This window comes from Phyllobates terribilis, unplaced genomic scaffold, assembly GCF_046119375.1.
Source record: "Phyllobates terribilis strain yellow unplaced genomic scaffold, ASM4611937v1 Scaffold_164__1_contigs__length_4228542, whole genome shotgun sequence".
In the NCBI taxonomy this organism is placed as follows: domain Eukaryota; kingdom Metazoa; phylum Chordata; class Amphibia; order Anura; family Dendrobatidae; genus Phyllobates; species Phyllobates terribilis.
In genome coordinates this window covers 479,033-495,111 of record NW_027362924.1, presented here as the reverse complement: position 1 = coordinate 495,111, position 16,079 = coordinate 479,033, and positions in this window count along the sequence as shown.

The window sequence follows — 16,079 nt, the reverse complement described above, 5'->3', positions numbered from 1 at the left end:
ATCCACGGCAGCAACAGACAAGGGTACAGCCAGAGGTTTGGTGGGGATGCGGTATTTTTCTACCAGGGACTGTGAAATAAGATTCCCAGCTGCTCCAGAGTCAAGTTGGGCTAGTTCGAAATAACGGTTCTCCCCGTAGACGATAGAAACTGACAACAGCAGGGATGGAGAGGATTTATTCTTGTCTAGGTGGACCTCTCTGAGCGAACCTAGACACAGGCGTTTCCCGACCTCTCCGGGCAGGCACGGATCCGGTGCTCCTTACTGCCACAGTAGAAGCAGCTCCCCTCGGCACGGCGTGAGTCCTGACGGGTTTTGACCATCTTGGTCTGGTCGACCTGCATAGGCTCAGGAGAGTGTACCTGGGGAGAGACGGAGGAAATGACGGGTTTCTGAAAAGTAGGAGCTAAACGTGGAATCCTCCTCTCACGGGTGACCTCTTTGGCACGCTCCTGGAACCGTAGGTCAATCCGGGTGGCAAGAGTTATTAGATCATCGAGAGTGGTAGGAATGTCCCGACCAGCAAGTTCATCTTTAATACGGCCAGACAGACCCTCCCAGAAGACGGATACCAGAGCGTCGTTATCCCAGGCCAGCTCCGAGGCAAGGGTACGGAACCGTATGGCATATTGGCCCACGGTGAGACCTTCCTGACGGAGGCGTAGCAGCGAGGATGCGGATGAGGTCTTCCGTCCGGGTTCGTCGAAGACTTTCCGGAAAGCCGAGAGAAAAGCAGGCAAGTTGGACACCAGGGGGTCTCCTCTCTCCCATAGAGGATTTAGCCAGGCCAGGGCCTCCCCGGTGAGATGGGACATGATAAAGGCAATTTTGGCCCGGTCGGAGTTAAACTGATGAGACAAAAGTTCAAAGTGCAGGGTGCACTGATTTATGAAGCCCCGAGCCTGGGCGGAGTCGCCTCCGAAGCGAGGAGGTGCAGACAGCCGGGATCCGGGGTAGGATACCATGGTATTAGTGGGTAGCGGAGCTGCCGGGTTGCGAGTCATGGTACTGGCAGTGGTTGCAGGTGGAGCAGACAGAGTGTCCAGGCGAGAATTAACATTCCGTAGGTGACCCAGGATGGACTCCTGTTGGGACCTCTGACGGGACAGTTCATGACACAGGTCCGAGAGCGAGGGAGCTTGGGTGCCACCGGGTTCCATGGCCCGAGCAAACTGTAACGGGTCCGGGAGGCGGAACCTCTGAGCTACTATACAAGGGGGCGGCCCTTGTAAGGGAGCAGGTGGCAGTCTCTGGATGAACGGACAGGGAGATACGGCTAGTGATCAGGGCAGTCTCTGGGTAATGGGTAGGTACGACCTGTGATGGCAGAGCCTCCGGGTAGGCTAGGAGGCAGATGGTAGATGTGTGCTCCCAGGTGAGCAAGCGAGAGTCTCAGGAATAACAGGTGGTCACGGCACGTGACGGCGGAGCCTCCGGGCTGGCAAGCAGGCAGGTAATGGAGAAGCGCTCCCAGGTGAGCGGGCAAGAGTCTGAAGTAGCTGATGGTCACAGCACGTGACAACGGAGCCTCCGGGCTGGCAAGCAGGCAGGTAACGGAGAAGCGCTCCCAGGTGAGCGGGCAAGCTGGTCCATAGACAGACTGACCGGAGTTGTAAGGCAGACCGCCGGACCTCAGGCAAGCAGGCAGGTAGCTGATGTGCGCTCCCAGGTGAGCGGGCAGGCTGGTCCTTTAGACAGACTGACAGGAGTAGTAAGGCAGACCGTCGGACCTCAGACTGGCAGACAGGTAACAAGTATTCAGGCAGGAATCAGGCAGGTAACTGGCAGGTAACTGGCAGGTAACTGGCAACGGGACCTGAGGGCTGAAGCACAGGTGAGACACAGGTGCAAACAACATTGCTCGGGCACCTCCATTTTGGAGGAGGTGCCTTATATATGATGAAGTCCTCCGGCCATTGGCCGGGGACTCCTTAGGACGGCGCGCGCGGCCCCTTTAAGAGGAGGGGAGCGCGCGCGCACGCGCCCTAAGCACAGGGGCCGGGAAGGAGCGCGCACTGAGAGCAGAGCGGGAGGAGGACGCCGGGAAGGAGCGCACGCTGACAGCAGAGCGGGGGGAGGACACCGGGCATGGAGCAGAGCGGTGAGGGGAGCAGCGTCCCTGCCTAGCAGAGGGCAGGGACGCCGGCACTACATCTCTGAAACTCCAAAAACCACGATCCGCTCTGTTAGTCTGCATGAAATGCTTTCACCGACACTTCCCTAACAGACCAGCAGGCATTTGAAGGAGTCTCACTACAGCAGCATTGATTGCAGCTGGGCGAGGCTGGACCTCGTCTAGCACAGAGAGAGAGAGAATTAACTCCCTCACTGCCGAAAAACACAAAGCACCAAAAAGTCAGCTGCGAGAAGTCAGGCTGTGTAATCGTGACGATCTTCGTGACGACACACCCGTGACAGTACCCCCCCTTCTACGAGGGGCCTCCGGACCCTCAGGGCCAGGTTTATCCGGGTGAGTCGTGTGGAAGGCCCGAACTAATCGGTCTGCGTTAATATCCGACGCAGGAACCCACATCCTCTCCTCAGGACCATACCCTTTCCAATGAACCAGGTACTGAAGGGACCGGCGATTAAAGCGTGAATCGATGACCCTCGATACCTGGAACTCCAAGTTACCCTTGACCACCACTGGAGGGGGAGGTAAAGGTGACGGTACCACCGGCGCCACATACCTCTTAAGCAACGATCTGTGGAACACGTTGTGAATTTTAAACGTAGGGGGGAGGTCAAGACGGAATGCCACCGGATTAATAATAGAACTGATTCTGTACAGCCCGATGAACCTGGGACCCAGTTTCCAGGAGGGAACCTTAAGTTTTATATTCCTGGTAGACAACCATACCCGATCGTTCACACTTAGGTCCGGACCAGACACTCTCCTCCTATCAGCCATACGTTTGTATCGGTTCCCCATAGTATTCAGATTCTTCAGCACCCCTCTCCATACTGAAGCGAGTGATGAGGAAAATCGTTCCTCCTCAGGAACCCCCGAAGAGCCCCCCCTACTGAAAGAACAAAACTGGGGGTGAAAACCATATGCCCCAAAAAACGGGGACTTACCAGTGGACTCGCTCCGCCTATTATTAAGAGCAAACTCTGCCAGAGGTAAGAAAGAAGCCCAGTCCTCCTGGTTCTCTGACACAAAACACCGGAGATATGTCTCCAAGCTCTGGTTCATACGTTCCGTCTGACCATTGGTCTGAGGATGAAAAGCCGATGAGAACGACAAATGCATCCCCCGCCGTGCACAAAACGCCTTCCAGAACTTGGACACAAACTGAGACCCCCGATCAGACACCACATCAGAGGGTACCCCGTGAAGCCTCACAATCTCCCCAATGAACACCTGCGCAAGAGTTTTAGCATTAGGGAGAGCCAGAAGAGCGATAAAATGTGCCATCTTGCTGAACCTGTCCACTACAACGAGTATGACCGTTTTACCCGAAGATGGAGGGAGGTCCGTAATAAAGTCCATAGACAGATGAGTCCAAGGACGCTCCGGGATCTTCAAAGGTAAGAGGGCCCCAGACGGACGGGTATGTGAGGTCTTAGAGCGCGCACAAACCCCACAGGACGAGACAAAAGTTACCACCTCCTTATGTAAGTTAGGCCACCAAAACCGACGCGAGAGGAGATCCACAGTTGCTCTACTCCCCGAGTGTCCTGCAAAAACTGAGTTATGGTGTGCCTCGATCACCTTTTGTCGCAACTGATCTGGAACAAACAGTCTCCCCAGAGGTCCAACAGGGGCGTCCCCCTGAGCCTCCAATACCTCCTCCTCCAGCTCAGAGCATACTGCCGAAACCACCACCCCCTCCTGAAGGATAGGAACCGGGTCGTCCGTATTCCCGGCCCCAGGGAAACTACGAGATAAGGCATCCGCCTTTACATTTTTTGACCCAGGACGATATGTAACGACAAAATTAAACCTGGTAAAAAACAATGACCACCTAGCTTGTCTGGGATTCAGACGTTTCGCGGACTCCAGATATAGCAGGTTCTTGTGATCGGTGATGACGGTGACCGGATGGACTGCCCCCTCCAAAAAATGGCGCCACTCCTCAAAAGCTAACTTAATGGCCAAGAGTTCCCTATTGCCGACATCGTAATTCCTCTCAGCGGACGACAATTTTTTAGAGAAAAAGGCGCACGGATGCCACTTACCAGGGGACGAACCTTGTGACAATACTGCTCCCACCCCTACCTCGGAAGCGTCTACCTCTACAATGAATGGCTGTGACGCATCAGGTTGAATGAGTATGGGTGCCGATGCAAAACATTTTTTCAAGGAGGAGAATGCTTGACAAGCCTTGTGTTATGCACACGCCCGGGCTAGAGCGGCGTGTGCATGTGATTGGTAGTGATTCCACTGGACCGTGCCGGAGAGTGAATACCTGGAGGGGCGTAACTAAGTATCTGCCCGATCCGACCAAGGTGGCACGACGGCATACGACGCCAGAGCACCAAGGAGGAACCGAGCAGAGGGACCAGGTGCTACTCCAGGACAGACCCCGGACACGGCTGTTGACCCACACAGGGGAATACAGGAACTGACTGGTAGACTGGCAGGCAGGCGGGTATGCAGGCAGGCGGGTATGCAGGCAGGCGGGTATGCAGGCAGGCGGGTATGCAGGCCGGGGGGTAAAGGTAAGCACAGCTAGAGTGCAGACAGGGAGGCACTAGCAAGTAGGAACACAGGCGGGATAGGACCCAGTACACACCGGGATTCAGGAACAATACAGGCAAAGGGGTACAGGCAAGCACAACAGGCAGGAGATAGGTACGAGTTCAGACTCTGTAGAAAAAGGAAGGGAACGGGCATAGAGGCAAAGCAGGTAAAGGATAGGAGAGAGTTCAGACTGGAACTGAGTGTACGGAGGAGACCGACACTGCAGCGGGATACAGGAGCGGGTCTGGGAAAACTGCCCCCAGAGAGGCGGAACGAACAGGCAAGGAGCGTGTTCAGACAGGACAGACTAAAGAACACAGAAAGGACTCAGTTCAGACTCGGGAACTAATACCGTAAAGCAGGAGACATACAGGACACAGTTCAGACACGGGAGCTGACACCGCAAGGCAGGAGACATACAGGACTTAGTTCAGACACGGGAGCTGACACCGCAAGGCAGGAGACATACAGGACACAGTTCAGACACGGGAGCTGACACCGCAAGGCAGGAGACATACAGGACACAGTTCAGACACGGGAGCTGACACCGCAAGGCAGGAGACATACAGGACACAGTTCAGACACGGGAGCTGACACCGCAAGGCAGGAAACATACAGGACTAAGTTCAGACAGGCCTGGAAATAAGCCTCCAGGAAAGGCGGACAGGGAAACAAAGACGGGACCTGGCACCTTCAGAGTGCAAGCACACACTGAAAGAAACACATATGCTCAGGCAGGGATAGAAGGGAGCTGCTGAGCTATATACCAAGTGACAGACAGCGATAGGCTGAGGACGCACAAGGGGTGTGACCCACAGCAGGTACAAACAGCAGGAAGTGATCGGGCGCCGCCCTAAAGCAGCAGAAACAGACACAGACACAAACAGACAACATGGAGGGAAGCCAGAGAGACATTCTGGACAGGAGATCAAGTGCGCCCTCTTGCACAGTGGGAGATGGACCACCATGCAAGGACGCCGCCAGGTATGTTACAGTACCTCCCCCCTTACGCCCCCTCTTCTTCAGGCCTGCCAGAATCTTCCGCAGGGAGTTCGAGGACCAGTCGTTCACTGGGTTGGAGGGGAACAGAGACTTGAGAGTAATCTCTGCTTCGAGGTACATCTTGTCAAGCTCACAGGAAGAAATAGACGGGTTATCAGGTACATAATGAGGAAAAGTCACTGTCTCTTTGTTATCTGGTGGTACCCCGGAGGATTCAGGAAACAACTGGAGGTCCTCCGCCGGGTCAGAAGAGTACTGAGGCTCAGAGAAAACATCTGCTTCAGAGTACACTAGGTCGGACTGACTGGAGGAAGCAGGCGAGGTATCAGGTACAGGAAATAGGAAAGTCTCTGTCCATTCACCACCAGGTGGCACCCCGAAGGGTTCTAAACACAACTGGAGGTCCTCCGCCTGGTCGGAGGGGTGTAGAGACTCGGGAGTAACTTCTGCTTCGGAGAACACTAGGTCGGACTCACTGGAGGAAGCAGGCGAGGTATCAGGTACAGGAAATAGGAAAGTCTCTGTCCATTCACCACCAGGTGGCACCCCGAAGGGTTCTAAACACAACTGGAGGTCCTCCGCCTGGTCGGAGGGGTGTAGAGACTCGGGAGTAACTTCTGCTTCGGAGAACACTAGGTCGGACTCACTGGAGGAAGCAGGCGAGGTATCGGGTACCGAGTATAGGAAAGTCTCTGTCCATTCACCACCAGGTGGCACCCCGAAGGGTTCTAAACACAACTGGAGGTCCTCCGCCTGGTCGGAGGGGTGTAGAGACTCGGGAGTAACCTCTGCTTCGGAGTACACTAGGTTGGACTCACTGGAGGAAGCAGGCGAGGTATCGGGTACCGAGTATAGGAAAGTCTCTGTCCATTCACCACCAGGTGGCACCCCGAAGGGTTCTGAACACAACTGGAGGACCTCCGCCTGGTTGGAGGGGTGTAGAGACTCGGGAGTAACCTCTGCTTCGGAGTACACTAGGTTGGACTCACTGGACGAAGCGAGCGAGGTATCAGGTCCAGGATATAGGAAAGTCTCTGTCCATTCACCACCAGGTGGCACCCCGAAGGGTTCTGAACACAACTGGAGGTCCTCTGCCTGGTCGGAGGGGTGTAGAGACTCGGGAGTAACCTCTGCTTCGGAGTACACTAGGTTGGACTCACTGGACGAAGCGAGTGAGGTATCAGATCCAGGATATAGGAAAGTCTCTGTCCATTCACCACCAGGTGGCACCCCGAAGGGTTCAGAACACAACTGGAGGTCCTCCGCCTGGTCGGAGGGGTGTAGAGACTCGGGAGTAACCTCTGCTTCGGAGTACACTAGGTTGGACTCACTGGACGAAGCGAGCGAGGTATCAGGTACAGAGTATAGGAGAGTCTCTGTCCTTTCGCTACCAGGTAGCACCCCGAAGGGTTCAGGAGGTCTCAGGGAGGACAGACCCTGGCGTGACTGCTTGCCTCTAAGTCTAGCACGTCTGGACTGCCTCTTGAGGTTGGAAGAAGTATTCCGGAAAGCGTAGTCACCCTGTGAGGATTCTGGGTGGGCCGTAGTCTCATTGGGCTGGAGAACTATTGCGCTACCCACACACATTACCTGACGGGGCTGCTCCGGGATATTGGGAAGTGAAGCTTCAGCAGGGGCTTCAGAGTTAGGGTCCTCGAAGACCATACGAAAGGCCACCAGGAAGGCCTGCAGGTCAAGGATGACAGGATCCCATGCTTCCCATAGGGGGGTGACCCATTTCAAGGCATCACCCGCTAGGTAGTCAATCATAAAGGACACTTTAGGCCAATCGGAAGGAAAATAGAGAGGGTAGGCCTTAAAGTGTAGCATGCATTGCTCCACAAATGCACGACACTGTCTTGGATCCCCATAGTAACGTGGCGGATCCGCAGGAACGAGGGCTGATAGATCCATCTGGACGGGTGCGTAATTCGCCTGGAACTCAGCTAAAGGAAAAAAAAATTTATTTATTTATTTTAATGCATATATCCGCTGGAAAACTTCTCAGAGGGTGAAGGCCGTGGGGCTCAACGGGAACCATGGCCTGAGCATGCTGTTATGCACACGCCCGGGCTAGAGCGGCGTGTGCATGTGATTGGTAGTGATTCCACTGGACCGTGCCGGAGAGTGAATACCTGGAGGGGCGTAACTAAGTATCTGCCCGATCCGACCAAGGTGGCACGACGGCATACGACGCCAGAGCACCAAGGAGGAACCGAGCAGAGGGACCAGGTGCTACTCCAGGACAGACCCCGGACACGGCTGTTGACCCACACAGGGGAATACAGGAACTGACTGGTAGACTGGCAGGCAGGCGGGTATGCAGGCAGGCGGGTATGCAGGCAGGCGGGTATGCAGGCAGGCGGGTATGCAGGCCGGGGGGTAAAGGTAAGCACAGCTAGAGTGCAGACAGGGAGGCACTAGCAAGTAGGAACACAGGCGGGATAGGACCCAGTACACACCGGGATTCAGGAACAATACAGGCAAAGGGGTACAGGCAAGCACAACAGGCAGGAGATAGGTACGAGTTCAGACTCTGTAGAAAAAGGAAGGGAACGGGCATAGAGGCAAAGCAGGTAAAGGATAGGAGAGAGTTCAGACTGGAACTGAGTGTACGGAGGAGACCGACACTGCAGCGGGATACAGGAGCGGGTCTGGGAAAACTGCCCCCAGAGAGGCGGAACGAACAGGCAAGGAGCGTGTTCAGACAGGACAGACTAAAGAACACAGAAAGGACTCAGTTCAGACTCGGGAACTAATACCGTAAAGCAGGAGACATACAGGACACAGTTCAGACACGGGAGCTGACACCGCAAGGCAGGAGACATACAGGACTTAGTTCAGACACGGGAGCTGACACCGCAAGGCAGGAGACATACAGGACACAGTTCAGACACGGGAGCTGACACCGCAAGGCAGGAGACATACAGGACACAGTTCAGACACGGGAGCTGACACCGCAAGGCAGGAGACATACAGGACACAGTTCAGACACGGGAGCTGACACCGCAAGGCAGGAAACATACAGGACTAAGTTCAGACAGGCCTGGAAATAAGCCTCCAGGAAAGGCGGACAGGGAAACAAAGACGGGACCTGGCACCTTCAGAGTGCAAGCACACACTGAAAGAAACACATATGCTCAGGCAGGGATAGAAGGGAGCTGCTGAGCTATATACCAAGTGACAGACAGCGATAGGCTGAGGACGCACAAGGGGTGTGACCCACAGCAGGTACAAACAGCAGGAAGTGATCGGGCGCCGCCCTAAAGCAGCAGAAACAGACACAGACACAAACAGACAACATGGAGGGAAGCCAGAGAGACATTCTGGACAGGAGATCAAGTGCGCCCTCTTGCACAGTGGGAGATGGACCACCATGCAAGGACGCCGCCAGGTATGTTACACCTTGTCAGACCACCTAGAAAAATCCGTCCCCTTTTTAGTCATGTCTGTGAGAGGCTTAACCATGGACGAGAAATTACGAATGAACTTCCGGTAATAATTAGCAAACCCCAGGAAACGTTGTAGTGCCTTAAGATTCTCTGGCCGATCCCACTCAAGAACTGCCCGCACTTTCCCAGGGTCCATACGAAAACCGGACGCTGAAACCAGGAAGCCTAAAAACTGGAGTTCCTGTACGGCGAACACACACTTTTCCCATTTGGCATATAGTTTATTATCCCGCAAGATCTGTAACACCTGCCTAACGTGCTCCTGATGAGACACCAGATCCGGCGAGTAAATTAAGATATCATCCAGATATATGACAACAAACTGTCCCACCAGGCGGCGAAAAATGTCATTAACAAAGTGTTGGAACACCGCCGGGGCATTAGTCAGACCGAATGGCATGACAAGGTTCTCATAATGCCCCTCCGGAGTGTTAAACGCCGTCTTCCACTCATCCCCCTCCTTCATCCTAATCAGATTGTACGCCCCCCTGAGATCCAACTTAGAGAACCATTTGGCGCCCACGATCTGATTAAAGAGATCGGGAATAAGTGGGAGCGGATACGGATCTCGGACCGTAATCCGATTAAGTTCACGGAAATCCAGGCAAGGGCGTAGGCCTCCATCTTTCTACTTAACAAAGAAGAACCCCGCAGCCACCGGTGAAGATGAAGGTCTAATATGCCCCTTAGCCAGACTTTCTGAAATATAATCCTTCATGGCCTGCCTCTCAGGACCAGAAAGGTTATACAACCTAGCTTTAGGTAACTTGGCCTCAGGGAGCAGTTTTACAGAACAGTCATACTCGCGATGAGGAGGTAGTTCCTGACACCCTTTCTCAGAGAATACATCCTCAAAGTCCGCCAGAAATGGAGGTAAGACCCAAGGAGTAACCGCACCGATGACCGTGTTCATGCAGTTTTTATTACAGAATTTACTCCATTGGCTTATCTCTCTGGTTTGCCAATTAATAACCGGGTTATGCTTAGTTAACCAAGGAAGGCCCAACACTATAGGAGTGGGAAGACCCTCCAACACGTAGCAAGACAACAGTTCTTTATGTATCGCCCCCACTTGAAGTTTTACGTCATGCACAGCTTGCAAAAAACTTCCCTGACCGAGAGGCTTGGCATCGATCGAGAATATGGGGATGGGTTTAGCCAACTCACTCAATCGCATACCTTGAACCCGGGCAAACCGAGCATCAACCAGATTAGCCCCGGCCCCACTATCCAGAAGAACAGATATCCTCTCAGTTCTCGTACCCACCACCACCTCCGCCGGTACGAGAAACTGAGACGAACCTAGGGACGAAATACCTACTCCCAGATTGCCGTCCACCACACAACCTGGGATCAACAGTTTTCCGATGACTCTTCACTCTGCAAGGAACGGGATGGACACCCCCCAATAAAATGTCCCTTTCTCCCGCAGAAGAAACACCTTCCTGTCTTATGGCGCACCACCGGTCCCCTCCCCCGAAATGATGTCCCTCCTAATTGCATAGGCTCCTCTGGACTGACCAGGGGAACCACCATATGAGGGGACCTTGTAGGAGGTGGAGTCATCACAGGGGGTAGAGTTATCCCGCACCTCTCCCGAAGCCGTCTGTCAACGCGAATAGCAAGGGCCATAACGGCTTCCAGTGACGCGGGAGAGTCATACTGTGCCAACACATCCTGTAATTTGTCAGATTAACCTTGACAAAACTGGCTCCTAAGAGCCGGGTCATTCCACTGGGTGTCCGTGGCCCACCTACGGAACTCCGAACAGAATTCCTCCGCCGGACGATCTCCCTGCTGGATCCTACGTAACTTAGACTCAGCAAGGGAGATCCGATCTGGGTCATCATATACGAGTCCCAGAGCAGCGAAAAACCTATCCACTGACTGGAGAGCCGGGGAGCCCGGGGGAAGAGAGAACGCCCAAGATTGTGGGTCCCCTTGTAGGAGCGAGATGACAATTCCCACCCTTTGTTCTTCACTCCCCGATGACCGAGGCCGCAGCCGAAAGTACAACTTGCATGCCTCCCGGAAAACATAAAACTTGTCCCGCCCCCCAGTGAACCTGTCAGGGAGAGCTACTTTAGGTTCTGGTCTGGCTTGCTCCTGAGGATACAAAACCTTGGACCTAACGTCCGCCAGCTCCATGGACAAACTCTGCAACTGCCGAGCTAGACCGGCTACTGGATCCATGGTAGCTGGAGAAAAACTAAGGGGTCGGTGAAAATGTCACGCTGTCTCTGTATACTGGAGGTAGGGGGCCTAAGCTGACCCTAAGCTGGGGCCCTGACTAATCCCTCAACCTGGAGGTACTGTTAAAGGTACAGAGGTCCAGGCCGCCAACGTAACCCCTACCTCCTGAGGATCCCTGCACCTAAGTAATCTAGTCCTGAGAAGGACCCCGATCACAACAAAAGGGGACAAGTAATAATATGCCCACACACAGTACTTAGACGAACGAGACAGTACAAGGGAAAAACCCAAACCACCTTGCATACAAAAACTACACAACTACAACAGAGGGAACACCAACGGGAAAGGAGATAAATGATAAAGCGAGGAAGGGAAAAAACACTCCAAATACACTTATCTCTGAAACTCCAAAAACCACGATCCGCTCAGTTAGTCTGCATGAAATGCTTTCATCGACACTTCCCTAACAGACCAGCAGGCATTTGAAGGAGTCTCACTACAGCAGCATTGATTGCAGCTGGGCGAGGCTGGACCTCGTCTAGCACAGAGAGAGAGAATTAACTCCCTCACTGCCGAAAAACACAAAGCACCAAAAAGTCAGCTGCGAGAAGTCAGGCTGTGTAATCGTGACGATCTTCGTGGCGACACACCCGTGACAAGCACATGGTTGATTTCATGCTGCAGTGCCTGAGAAACGACCGCCGCATCGCCCACATTCTCAACACGGCTGATTATTGGGTGTCCACCCTCCTAGATCCTCGCTACCGGGACAACTTACAAAGCCTCATAACACCGTTGAACCGGGAGTGTAAAATGCGGGAGTACCAAGACGCACTGGTGCATTCCATCATGTTCTCCATTCCAACCGAGAGCAGTGCTGCTAGTGCTTTACAAAGCAGCTCAGTGCGTCGAGGCAGTGGAGGAAGCTCTGCACAAAGAGGGAGCAGAAGCAGCGCCTCAGCACAAGGCAAGACCAGTAAGGCCGAAATGTGGCAAAGTTTTGTGTCCCCGCCGCCACAAATGTCTACACCATCACAGACGGCTCCAGTCAGCAGGAGGCAACGTTTCCGTCAGATGGTGACAGACTACATGTCTTGCCCTCTTTGTGTACTCCCAGACGGCTCTTCTCCCTTCAAGTTTTGGGTCTGTAAGCTGGATACATGGCCAGAGCTTAGTCAGTATGCATTGGTGGTACTAGCTTGCCCTGCTGCTAGTGTATTATCGGAACGCGTCTTTAGTGCCGCAGGTGGTGTACTAACAGACCGTCGCATGCGACTATCCTCCGATAACGTTGACCGGCTTACTTTTCTCAAAATGAACAAGGCCTGGATCTCTCATGAATTTGCCAGTCCTCTTCCAGAATAAATAATTGGTTGGCAACAGTATCCAGGTCTCCTGTTCTGTTCATGTTTCTACCACCTGAACTGTAATCCCTGAGCTCCAACACCGCCAGTTGGCGCTTGGAAGTGCCATCTGCACAGTCAACACTTGCTGCCGTGTTATTGGGGTTCAGTAACGTCAGCTGTTCCCCTGCTGTGCGGACGGCAATTTCTCCTGCTCTGTCCACATCCACTGTACTACTGATTTAAAACCTCCTCCAAATACACCTCTGGTTCCTCTGTTTTCAGTATTATCCCTGAGCTCCAACACCGCCAGTTGGCGCTCGGAAGTGCCGTCTGAACAGTCAACACTTGCTGCCATGTTATAGGGGTTCAGTAATGTCAGCTGTTCCCCTGCTGTGCGGACGGCAATTTCTCCTGCTCTGTCCACATTCTCACTACTACAGATTTTAAAGTTGCTCCAATTACACCTCTGGCTCCTCTGTTTTCAGTATTATCCCTGAGCTCCAACACCGCCAGTTGGCGCTTGGAAGTGCCGTCTGCACAGTCAACACTTGCTGCCATGTTATAGGGGTTCAGTAACGTCAGCTGTTCCCCTGCTGTGCGGACGGCAATTTCTCCTGCTCTGTCCACATTCTCACTACTACAGATTTTAAAGTTGCTCCAATTACACCTCTGGCTCCTCTGTTTTCAGTATTATCCCTGAGCTCCAACACCGCCAGTTGGCGCTCGGAAGTGCCGTCTGCACAGTCAACACTTGCTGCCGTGTTATTGGGGTTCAGTAACGTCAGCTGTTCCCCTGCTGTGCGGACGGCAATTTCTCCTGCTCTGTCCACATTCTCACTACTACAGATTTTAAAGTTGCTCCAATTACACCTCTGGCTCCTCTGTTTTCAGTATTATCCCTGAGCTCCAACACCGCCAGTTGGTGCTCGGAAGTGCCGTCTGCACAGTCAACACTTGCTGCCGTGTTATTGAGGTTCAGTAACGTCAGCTGTTCCCCTGCTGTGCGGACGGCAATTTCTCCTGCTCTGTCCACATTCTCACTACTACAGATTTTAAAGTTGCTCCAATTACACCTCTGGCTCCTCTGTTTTTAGTATTTACCCTGGGCTCCAATACCGCTAGTTGCTGCTCAGAAGTGCCGTCTGCACAGTCAACGCTTGCTCCAGTGTTATTGGGGTTCAGTAACGTCAGCTGTTCCCCTGCTGTGTGTCCGGCAAATTCTCCTGCTTTGTCCACATCCACTGTACTACTGATTTAAAACTTGCTCCAATTACACCTCTGGCTCCACTCTGTTTTTAGTATTTACCCTGGGTTCCAGCACCGCCAGCTGGTTCTCGGCAGTGCCTTTGGATTAGGTGCCTTCTTCTCGGTATCCAAGTTCCACCAACGTCTGCTGGTCCTTGGTAGTGCTTTCTGGCACAGGTACCTCCTGCTTAGTAACCGAGTTCCAGTACCGTCAGCTGGTCTTCGGCAGTTCCATTGGCTCTTGTACCTTCTGCTACCCATCCGGGTTCCAGTACCGTCAGCTGGTCCTCGGTAGTTCCATTTGCTCTTGTACCTTCTACTACCCATCCGGGTTCCAGTACCGTCAGCTGGTTCTCGGCAGTGCCTTTGGATTAGGTGCCTCCTTCTCGGTATCCAAGTTCCACCAACGTCTGCTGGTCCTTGGTAGTGCTTTCTGGCACAGGTACCTCCTGCTTAGTAACTGAGTTCCAGTACCGTCAGCTGGTCTTCGGCAGTTCCATTGGCTCTTGTACCTTCTGCTACCCATCCGGGTTCCAGTACCGTCAGCTGGTCCTCGGTAGTTCCATTTGCTCTTGTACCTTCTATTACCCATCCGGGTTCCAGTACCGTCAGCTGGTTCTCGGCAGTGCCTTTGGATTAGGTGCCTCCTTCTCGGTATCCAAGTTCCACCAACGTCTGCTGGTCCTTGGTAGTGCTTTCTGGCACAGGTACCTCCTGCTTAGTAACCGAGTTCCAGTACCGTCAGCTGGTCTTCGGCAGTTCCATTGGCTCTTGTACCTTCTGCTACCCATCCGGGTTCCAGTACCGTCAGCTGGTCCTCGGTAGTTCCATTTGCTCTTGTACCTTCTACTACCCATCCGGGTTCCAGTACTGTCAGCTGGTTCTCGGCAGTGACTTTGGCATGGGTACTCCCTCCTGCCCAGCCTGGTTCCAGCACGCCAGCTGTTTCCGGGTAGTGTCAACGTCACTTTGCCTCCAATGCGTTGTCCTGTCGTATTACGGTCGGGTTAGCCGACTCTATGGTGCCTGCAGTTTAGGTGACTCCTATGTGGGCTGCGGGATCTGGCAATGAAGGCTGGTTCCATAGTGCCAATAGGACAAGCACCCCCTGTAGGACTGTGGGTTTTGGTAACTGCGGCCGGCTCGCGGCCTTGAACTTTTTTTTACATGGGTACCTTCTGCTACCCATCCGGGTTCCAGTACCGTCAGCTGGTTCTCGGCAGTGCCTTTGGATTAGGTGCCTCCTTCTCGGTATCCAAGTTCCATCAACGTCTGCTGGTCCTTGGTAGTGCTTTCTGGCACAGGTACCTCCTGCTTAGTAACCGAGTTCCAGTACCGTCAGCTGGTCTTCGGCAGTTCCATTGGCTCTTGTACCTTCTGCTACCCATCCGGGTTCCAGTACCGTCAGCTGGTTATCGGCAGTGACTTTGGCATGGGTACTCCCTCCTGCCCAGCCTGGTTCCAGCACGCCAGCTGTTTCCGGGTAGTGTCAACGTCACTTTGCCTCCAATGCGTTGTCCTGTCGTGTTGCGGTCGGGTTAGCCGACTCTATGGTGCCTGCAGTTTAGGTGACTCCTATGTGGGCTGCGGGATCTGGCAATGAAGGCTGGTTCCATAGTGCCAATAGGACAAGCACCCCCTGTAGGACTGTGGGTTGTGGTAACTGCGGCCGGTTCGCGGCCTTGAATTTTTTTTTACATGGGTACCTTCTGCTACCCATCCGGGTTCCAGTACCGTCAGCTGGTTCTCGGCAGTGCCTTTGGATTAGGTGCCTCCTTCTCGGTATCCAAGTTCCACCAATGTCTGCTGGTCCTTGGTAGTGCTTTCTGGCACAGGTACCTCCTGCTTAGTAACCGAGTTCCAGTACCGTCAGCTGGTCTTCGGCAGTTCCATTGGCTCTTGTACCTTCTGCTACCCATCCGGGTTCCAGTACCGTCAGCTGGTCCTCGGTAGTTCCATTTGCTCTTGTACCTTCTACTACCCATCCGGGTTCCAGTACCGTCAACTGGTTCTCGACAGTGCCTTTGGATTAGGTGCCTCCTTCTCGGTATCCAAGTTCCACCAACGTCTGCTGGTCCTTGGTAGTGCTTTCTGGCACAGGTACCTCCTGCTTAGTAACCGAGTTCCAGTACCGTCAGCTGGTCTTCGGCAGTT